The sequence below is a fragment of the Mastomys coucha genome, unplaced genomic scaffold (assembly GCF_008632895.1).
Source record: "Mastomys coucha isolate ucsf_1 unplaced genomic scaffold, UCSF_Mcou_1 pScaffold11, whole genome shotgun sequence".
Classification (NCBI taxonomy): Eukaryota; Metazoa; Chordata; class Mammalia; order Rodentia; family Muridae; genus Mastomys; species Mastomys coucha.
In genome coordinates, this window is record NW_022196893.1 from 27,848,278 (window position 1) to 27,857,276 (window position 8,999).

The 8,999-nt window shown below is 47.0% G+C and overlaps 1 long non-coding RNA gene across 1 annotated transcript; it reads left to right on the forward strand.

The window, feature by feature from the left end:
- Positions 1-7,469: 7,469 nt before the first annotated feature.
- Positions 7,470-8,651, forward strand: LOC116081927. The gene is made up of 2 exons (XR_004115096.1): positions 7,470-7,680; positions 8,416-8,651. It is a non-coding gene; the product is annotated as an uncharacterized LOC116081927 (long non-coding RNA).
- The last annotated feature ends 348 nt before the right edge of the window (positions 8,652-8,999 follow it).

Genomic DNA, 8,999 nt, shown 5'->3' on the forward strand with positions numbered 1-8,999 from the left:
AAATTGGATCTGAAATATATTTCTGGTTTTCTGTTCGTTTTGTTTTCTGAGAACAATCTACAGTAAGACTGTGTGTGCATCCTCTTGGTAAGTCGCCTTTGCTTGCACTTACGCTTAGGGAAGCCAGTTGCAGTAATAAACACGGTGCTTTGATCGCAGTCCATGAGCTAGCCTCCAGAGAAGACGCATGTGTTCTCCTAAGGCACATAGACTAGGCACTGCACATCTGGCGGGGGATGTCCAACCAGAGTCTGTTTGCCAGGCCTCACATGAGAGCTGCTTACAGCTCCACTTCTAGGGGACCAGGCACCCATTCTGGCCTCTCAGGGCACCAGGCACACACCTGGTATGTAGCTTATGGTGTTTTTTAGGGATAGGAGTATCAGTATTTAAATCGTGTGATCAGGAAGGAATTGGGGGGGGGGGGATAGGGGACAAAGAAAGGATGTTAGGGGTGTGAGAATCACCAGAGAAGATACGAGCATTAGGTTCAGAGAAAGGAAAAGTCAGCAGAAAATCCTTTTCCAGCGACACTTACTTTACAGCACAGCACATGGAGAATTAAAGTATAAAAGTGTAAATAAAAAAAACACTCTAAAAACAAAAATAAAACAACATGAGCAATGTAACGAAATAGAAGATATTGTGCCCCAAGTTAGTGTCTCATCCTGGTTGGGGCCTCCTGTCTCATAGGCTTGCTTTCTCTATGCCCTTGCCTCCCCCTCCCCCACTGCTTGCACCTTAAACCCGACTCCAAAGTTAGTGGAGAGTGTTGCTGGTCTCTGTGGTTCAAGCATGTTAAATCAGCCATTCCTACCAGAGAGAAGGGTTCTGTGGTTGAAGATACCTGTGCTTTTAGGTTTCTCCTGTCAACTTGACATACGTTTGGATCCTCTGGGAGGAAGGAGCTTCAGTTGAGGAACTTCATCCAGCAATCCGTGGAGCATTTCTTGATTAGTGATTGGTGTGGAAGAACATTGTGTGGGGTGCCACCTCTGGGCATGGGATCCTCAGAGCGTAGCTGAATGTGAGTCCAAGAGCAAGCCAGTAAGCTGCTTTCTTTCCTGCATGGTTCCTGCCACTCCTCCTGCTTGAGTTCCTGCCCTGACTTCCATCAATGGTGGTCTGTGATTGACTGTGTAAACCAAACGAACCCTCTCCTGCTCTAGTTGCTTTTGGCTGCGGTGTTTATGACAGCAAAAAAGAGTGAAGGCCAGGACAGCTGCTTTTCACCAGACCCCCTGGTGTCTGATTTCTGAGTCTGATATTTCTGTGGGATCATTTAGCCTCTGTAGGGTTGTCTTTGCCTGGGACCCTGAGGCCATATGAAGGGTCTATCCACGTACATTCACCTTTCCTCGGGATACTGTAAGAAGTTCCATCTCACCCTAGTCTCCACAGCTTGCTCCTGGTTATTGTGGACATGGGAGTGAAGCGGAGGTCTGATGTGTTATCTCCCAGCTTCAGACTCCTAACAGTTCTGCAGTCTATGCCATCTGTGCTGGTGGGGATCTGCTGTCATCAAGGTGGTACCGCAGGTTCCAAGTTCTACTGTGCCCTCCCTCTCGTGCCTCTAATCCCTTGCTCCTGTGGGTGGAGGTGAGGGGACTGTGGGCATTGCTTGCCTCTTAACTAGGGACTCCCTGCCCCTTTCCGACCCTGTGCCTACAGCTTCGTGTGCCACAGTCTTCTCTCTAGTCCAGACAGACTGACTTCTCTAATAGCGGATTTCTAGTAGTGGGCGCTCTTCCTCCTGCTGGGTCTTTATGGCCACCTGTGCTCAGAGTTCTTGAACAAGCTTCTCTTGGGGTCGGGGTGGGGGCAGCTCAGTGTGAGCAGCTTAAGGAGGCTGGAGGTGGTAGCTGGCCTCTGTGGGGGAAAATCCCACCCAGTCTTACTCCTGTTTTCTGTAACTGTTTTCCTAACTTCTCTCTTGGTGGCTTTTCATCGTGACTTTCTTTCATCTGATCCCACGGGGTGGCTTCCAGTTCCTGTCCTGCCACCGCGGGAAGCATTGACACTCTGTTTTGGCTTTCTTTTGCTTGTTGTTTTGAGACAGGCTCTCGATGGATGCATAGTCTTGGCTCTTTCAGAACTCTCTAAGGAGAGCAGGCGGGCCTCTAATTCACAGAGATCAGCCTGCCTCGGCCACTCGAGGGCTAAAATAGAAGATCTGCCCAGATAACAGTCTGTTCTTAGGGGTCGGAACCGTTTAATTTAAAAGGCAGATATCTGGAATGAAAGGAATGCCCCTCCAGGATCATATGTACCCTAACTCTCTGTTCCGTGCTGTTTGCTCGTCATGGGGGCGGATGAAGGACTGAATAAACAGTCAGGAAACAGGACAGTGCAGTTTTTTTTTTCTAAGTTCAATCAGCAGACCTGCAATTTAGTGATTCACGTCTGGCTTTTTGCATCCAGCCAGCATCCTGTCTTTCAGTGCTTGTCATAGGCAAATAGAAGATAAAATATTTTCTGGGCTACTCCCAATAAGGTTTCCTCGAATTTGTGGTAGTCCTTCTCCAGCCCCCAGGGAAGTTCTCTGATCTAGGATAATAAAAAGCAAGCTTAGTAAGAATGACTTTGGCTCGACCTTTCTCCCTGAAGGAAGTCGTTTTGTGGCTGTTGTCTGTGATGCTAAAGAGATGAAGGAAGTTCATCTTAGCTGATTAAAAAAAAATAGTCTCTGTTGTTCTCTGTTTTATTTTGTAGAATAAGTAATAGCTTTCTGAAGAGCAAGGAAGGAACCTCTGTCTCTTTTACATTCAGTTTTAAGAAGGTGGACTACAGTTTTTAATGTCTGTCCTGTAAGTATATTATGATCTCCCACAATAACTTAAGCGTAGTGTATATGCTCGGCTGACAATCTTTTAGTGTGCTAACAGTATTGTAATGACAAGAGCAGAAATCAAACAAGAGAAAGAAAAGGACCCTCTCAGATCTGCCACTTCAGTAAATGGCCCTTGGTGTTTTTTTCCCGCTTCCTGCCAATCTGTCTGTCTAATCTTCGGATGGTTACAATCTTTCACACTGGGCTGACTTTGCAAGGCGAAGGTTGCTACACGTGTTTTGTAAACCTTTCCATAGCTGCTTCCCACTCTTAAAAGCCAAGACGTTTTTGTTAGAAGGTTGCGGGATGGTGATGGGTTTCTTCAAAAAGTGCCTTAACCTCCGGGGTGAAAGGTTTCAGTTGTTAGCATCAGCGCCACTACAGAACCCTGCTGGGTTGCACTTTTATTGCTTCAACAAAGACAACAGCGGGCCAGGGCCCAAACAGACAAATAATCTGAGGACACAGGACTGTGCTCGGGTCCATGGGAGCCGAGAAGACCTCAAGACTTCCCCCTCTGTTCTCAAAAACACAAAGGGAAAGATTTTTCAGTACTGCTTGACTGGACGGGAGGTGGCCTTCCAGAGGTGACACGTCCAGCTGGACATCTAAGATTGCTGGCAGCCAGTCTTGTAAAGGCATCTTCGCACGTGTGGAGCCCTCCTCTAAGATGACTACAGCTGGTGTCAATTTGACATAAACTAGCTAGCACTCTGCTGGCACAGGTATTGTGGTAGGGGCTGGCATCTCCGGATGTGCCAACCTTACAAAGCTCTGCTCTGAGGAAGTCACCAGCCAAGGAGAGAAGACAGAAGTAATCTCAAAGCACGATATAAATTCAAAATTAAATCTATGATTGGTGCAATGAGCCAGCATGCAAGGGGACTAGGGTTCACAAGGAGGACCGTGATCTAGGCATGAAAGTGTCTCCGAGAAGCGCTGGCAGACTCACTAGAGAGAATAATCTTGACTAGGTTGCTATGAAGTTGTTATGAGTTAGGTCCAGATGCTAGTAAAAAGTGTCCTCGTGAGGTCTGAGCTCGTATTACCATGTGGGTAGGCATCAGGTTAGGGACAGCATGGGACTTGTTACTGAGCATAGAGGATAGGATTAGAACTCAGTTGATTCCAAAGCCTGGGCACTGGCCTTGCTTGCATCATCCTGTCTTCTGTCTTGTCGTCATGGATACCAGCAAGTGAGAAAGATGCTGGGAAGGAGGTAGATACCAGGCCTGTGGTAGAACAGCATGTGGGGAGCTTTCTGGTGGAAGAGACCTGGCAGCATATGCAGAGGCAAAGGGAGGGTCTTTCCCCACTGTTTTAAGTATTATTGGTGGAATGTAGAGGCATTTCAAAGGAAAAGTCATCCCTGATCGTCTATTCTGTGTTTGTTAGGTATAAACTAAACCAACCAAACAAAAACAAACCAAGACTGATTCTCAGTGACAAGTGGAAGACTTGTGATCACTGCCCTGGGACCAGTCCTCCACTGTCAAGAACTACTCCCTGGACTTGACCTTTGGGGAACTGGGGCTGCAATTTGCTTAAATTTACTGTCACCCAACGTGATGGATTACCTGTGACTGGTTCTTTGGTTTTGGTAGACCAAAATTAGGCGCCATGATGCACGCACGTGATAGACACGATGCCTTCCACTCTTGAAGAAAAGGAGTCAATAGTCAGATCTGTGTTTCTTTTACTTCAGTAACCTGAGGAAAAGTGACAGTGTTGGTCTCAAAGAACTGGAAAAGGGATGGTGTGGCCATGTGGACTGCCGTGTGACTGATTCTGCCAAGCGGCATGGAAGAAAATCGAGAAGCCGTGGATAATAGATGTGTGAAGGTTTGACATTGCAGGCAGGAGTCCCCGTGGTGGCAATCTCTGGGGGATTCCTTCCCTCGCAACCTACCAGCCCTGCTGGCAAAAGGGCTTTGTGTAGAGAGGGGCTTTGTTTCCAGTAAGGGCTTGAGGAGTTGGTTACACAGAACTTTGTTTTCGGAAGCCTGTGCGTATGAACTGAGGTTGGTGATTCCTCGGTCTCTGAATGGAAAAGGCTACAACTCTCATGCCCCCCTAAAGGTATAAAACGTCTAGTACCTTGCAAGATTTTTTTTTTCCTCTCTAGGACATGAATTCCTCTTCCCCTCCCTTTTCAATAAACCAAGTTATGACTAAAACCTTAGGATGGAAAAAAGAGCCCCAGTGAGCCTGCCCTCCACAACCCTCCCAATGTGGCCACTGAGTCACAGGAAAAACATTCAGGATGAGAGAGCTCAGGCCCCAGAAGGCAGGGGTGGGTGCAGCTATTGATAAGCATCTTCTTTTTATCTAGAAACTTGCTTTGTTTCCAGCGAGGTCCTTTAATGGTGCTGAACCACTTCAGTTCTGTCCTTGGCCACAGACATTAGCTCGGTGGTTGGCAGGAGAGCATTTTGTTCTCTACACGTGAGAGACTGATTTGTCTCTCTATGACTCGCAGGTGGGTGGCATGATGCCCAGGGTTGCAGTACAAAGGCCACTCCTAGATCCGGTCAGGCTTCATTTGAGCACAGAGGACCCATATTTGAGGAACGTCAGCACCAAGGAAAAACATGTTATTTATCTGTCCCAGGATATTTATTTGTAAAATGGGAATAATAATAAAATATAACACAATAACTCCAGGGCCTGAACTATTTTGCCAAGTGACCACACTGACCAAGTGACAAATAAAGGAGCAACACGGCTAAACCGTTATGAAAACATGAAATGCTAAATGTGTCACACCAATGCAGTGTCCCCTTAGGCCCTCTGCCGAGCACCCCGAGGAGTAAGTGTGTGCCTGCCTGAGAGTGTAAACATCACTCAGAGCCTTGCACCCTGTAGAAGTGAGAAACAACTTTTCTTAAGCTTGAAGTCTTTGCCTAAACACAGTTTGCAATGTTTTGGGAATCCGATCCAAGTTCTGTTGAATGCTTATGAGACATTTTGCTTATTAAATAATCTTCTGAAATCTGCCAGGTTTTAATGACTCATGGATTCATGCAAACGGACGCATGGCGGTTTGAATTATGGAATCAGAGGGCAGAGAGACTCAAATGTGCATGTGACAGGAAAGAAGCAGCCTGCCAGGACAGCGGAAATGGTTTGCTCAGACCACGCCCTGTGAAGTGCCCACGGGAGAGCCAGGCTGGAACCCCCAACCTCCGAGCTCAGGGCTCTTTCTTCCGAACACATTTTCCCATGGATATTCTGGCCACGTGGCTCTATACCCACAGTCAGCACAACACTCTAGAAGGAAATCAGAAATGGCCGTCCTCCCTCCCCACCCCCAAGCCCTACTGATATTAGGATGAGAAAAATGTTTAGGATTGCAAAGCTGCGTGCTCTCAAGGAGTACATGATATGCTGTAAAACTCACAGCGTAAAGGGGACCGTAGGTGCGTTAGTCTTTACAGCCACCTGGTGAGATCGCTATTCACACCGCGTGGGGAGAGGAACATGCGAGAGGCTTGCTCAAAGTTCCACAAAACCAAAAGCGGGACTCAGAGGCAGGTTGGGCTTCCAATTTTGGAGTGTTTTAGTGCAACATGACAATAGACAAATTGTATATAAAGATGACTTTTGCCATGGAGATAGGACTCTCCACCCTCCTCTGTGGCCGGTGAGGGGAGCTGTGTCCCACCATCTTCTCGTGTAGCATGTCGCAGTTCATCAGCAAGGAGCACTTGATCCATGAAGGTCTGTGTAGATTGCCTGAATGCTGGCAGCGGCCATGATAGTAGTGATGATTCTTACTAAATGCGCATTTCCAGGCTCTACCTTAGGTTCCTTACTAACTGATTTGATTTTACTTAGCAAGATCTCTGTTATCTGGAGTTTACACGTGATGGAGTTGAGGAACAGGCAGTCGAAATAAATTGCTCCAGGCGACACAGCTAACAACGGCTAAGAAATAATATTTACTTTTTTTTTTTTTCCTTTTTCTTTACGGTGGGGCCGAGTGAGAAGGCTCACTGGGTAAGGACGTGCCAACAAGCTGTGACCTGAGCTTCATGTCTGGCACCCACACAGTAAAAAAAAAGGAGAGCTGACACTCTCAGGCTGTCCCCTGACCTCCTCAGGAGGCTGTGGCATGCACGTGTCCCCCCTCCCCCCAACACATTCATGTGAAGAACAGGAAATGTTTTCAGTGATGGATCTTTTGCATGCTCAGGTCTTTGTCTCCTATCTTCAACTTCAGCTACACACAGCTAGAGCAGCTAGTTTAGCGAACCGCAGTTCTATGTATCTAGCGGTCCTGTCCTCATGTCCCATTGTGTTTGGTAAGGGTGTAGGGTGACCTTTCTCTACCTGCTCCTATACCTCCTTCTAGCAGTGGACAAAAGTCACAAGTCATTATGACTCCTATGCTAACCCTTCAAGACATTTGAACTCATTTGAAGAAAACAAATAGGAAACAACATCCCCCTGCCCCCCACCCCTCCCCACACCACACACACCCTGGTTTTTCCTTTAGTCAAATGAGTTTATCCAGACGAAATCAGGTTGAAGTGAACAGAGGGCAGTCTGATGCAAAGGAAAGGTGGTGGTGTCACCAAGGGTGTGTGCGTGTCACAAAGGGTGTGTGCGTGTCACCAAGGGTGTGTGCGTCACAGCTTGGGTGAAGCTTGAAAAGTCCGTTCCGGCGGCGATTTTTGCAAATGAATTTATACTCCCTTCCAGAGTCATCGATGACAAGACTATTCACCTTCCCACGGGTTCCAGAAATGACCGCCAGCCGCGAGCTCAGCCGCGAGCTCAAGGATAGGAACTGTGCAGGTTGGAACTGAGGCCACAGAGTAGAACCTCTTCACTCAACACACTTAAAAGTAATGAAAGATGCTTAAACGTGTGCCTTTCCATACACAAAAGGATGGTGTGCCTACCAAGTCTTGAGACAAAATCCAAGTACTAGTATAAGAAGTGTTCAGGTGCAGAACTGGTCACCCGTGGGGGAAACTGTCACAGTTGCATACCCGTACGTTCGATATTGCAACCAGAAGGGAACCAGAAGGGTTAAACACCGCCCCCACCCCCGCTTTGGTCCACACAGTTTCCTCTTCATGAATTAATCAGGAAAGTATGTCCATTTCATCATCTTCCTCACACACCTCGCTCTCAGCGAGCTCTGTCTCCACTTGCCTACAGACAGCCCTCTCCACAGGTTTTTGACCTGGAGCCATGAGCCCTCCTGATGAGAGAGTGTTGGCTCAGGAGGTCAGATGTGAGCTGTGAGCATTCTGTTTGGCTGTCAGAGCCATGCCTGCCCTTTCTGTAATGCGACTTTTATCTCCTGGGTGAGAACATTGTTCTCATGCCCTCCCCCTTTTTGCTCAGGGTTGCTGTTGATATCTAAGGACTCAGTGCTTGAGGTGAAGAGAGCGGGATGGATCCTGGAGAGTGGGTGATGATCCTCCCCTGCTGTGTCTAACCCCCTCCCACAGTCTTTTTAGGGCGTAGGGGTGGTGGCCTTGTCCCCAGGAAGACCGGGATCACTCCTGCATTGTAGAATGGCTCTGTGTAAGTGCTGACTGACACCTACATTTCCTTCCTTCTTTCCATAGAGGAATTCTAGGACTCAACTGGATTCTGTCAGATAGGAAGGGATGTGCTGAGCTCTGCAAACCTCCTTCCGTTATTGACAGAGGAGCCTGCTGGTGAGGGAAACATGACCTTCACCTGCTCTGCCTTCAGTCGGTGACAACCCAGAGACAAACATAATTATTTCGTGTACAATAACCACTTAATTTTGTGCACCACTCTATTTACAGTCAGAAAAAAATAAACAAACCAAATTCTGTGATATGTATTTTTTTTTCAGTCAAGGATGTACCACAAATGTCAACAAAGTATCCTTTTAGTCAATCCTTGCTAGGGAAAGTACAGGGTGTTCTTGGCATTTTTATGGTACATAAGGCTTCTCACAAACTAATGAAAACATTGAATTTGTTACATAGTTATACACAAGTACTATGGGATGTAATAGGAGGCAAACTTCACAGATCTACATTCTAATAAAGCCCCACTCACACATACACACATTCACACAACTTTTTTTGTATTTACATCAACCATGGATGGAATTTTCTGCCCAGTCCTGGGGGTGGGGGTGGGGGAAGTTTTAAATATTTCATCGGAAAATTAGAGT